The sequence below is a fragment of the Gekko japonicus genome, unplaced genomic scaffold (assembly GCF_001447785.1).
Source record: "Gekko japonicus isolate JY-2015 unplaced genomic scaffold, Gekko_japonicus_V1.1 scaffold923, whole genome shotgun sequence".
In the NCBI taxonomy this organism is placed as follows: domain Eukaryota; kingdom Metazoa; phylum Chordata; class Lepidosauria; order Squamata; family Gekkonidae; genus Gekko; species Gekko japonicus.
The window spans coordinates 334,101-335,203 of NW_015171530.1; positions in this window are offsets into that span (position 1 = coordinate 334,101).

A 1,103-nucleotide genomic window follows, 5' to 3' on the forward strand; every position below is an offset into this window, starting at 1 on the left:
GAGAAGGGAGCACTCACTGGAGAAGACCCTGATGCTGGGAAAGATTGAAGGTCAAAGAAGACGGGGACGGCAAAGGATGAGATGGTTGGACAGTGTCATAGATGCAACAAACATGAAACTGAGAAAACTTCAAAGGACGGCGGAAGACAGGAGGGCCTGGCGGGAGCTGGTCCATGGGGTCGCGAAGAGTTGGACTCGACTGTGTGACTGAACAACAACAACAACAATTACAAGCCACATGGGGCTGCTATTTAAGCGAAATCCTATCATGTGCTTGGAACAGACTCTGCAGGGCAGTTAGCTGTGCTGGACCAAAACAGACTCTCATCAGATGGAGAAAGGTTAACTGCACAGCAGTATCAACGGGGCCTTTTTTTCTTGGGGGAACGCGCCAGAACAGAGTTCCAGAACCTCTTTGACAAAATGCTTTTAAAATGTTTAAAAATTAATGAGTGCTCAGTATACAGATTGAAAACTTCATTTCCCTCTGAGAGTTCTAGCACCTCTTTTTCCAAAAAAAAGGAGAGCCCTGCATATTGGGTACATCAAGGCCCTAGATGAATCTGCAGCTATATAGACACAGCAAGCCAGAGGCAAGATGCACTTTCCTCTGAAGCAGCCCCTCCAACAAACATCCTGAATCAGAAATGACAAGGAAAACTCACACCTAATCCATGGAGAGAAATTGCAGAAGCCATTTCATATTCCAGAGCCACTAGCTGTTGCGTGCCAACTAATCTTTTTGCCATAGTGCAGCAGGGAAAAGTGAAGCAGGCTCTTGCCACACATAGAGCCAGTGTGTACAAAATTGAGCTGCACGGGAAATGGCAGGATGGTACTGGAGGTGTGCCGGGTGGGGTGGGGTGTTGAGCTATACTAAGTATTCAGGAACTCAGTGATTTTAAAGATGAGAAAAGAAATCCATGTAGGTACCATTATTTTTGGAAGAAGAAGAAGAAGAAGAAGAAGAAGAAGAAGAAGAAGAAGAAGAAGAAGAAGAAGAGGAGGAGGAGGAGGACGAGTAGGAGGAGGAGGAGGAGATTGGAGTTATACCCCGCCCTTCACTACCCAAAGGTGTCTCAGAGTGGCTTACAAACAACTTT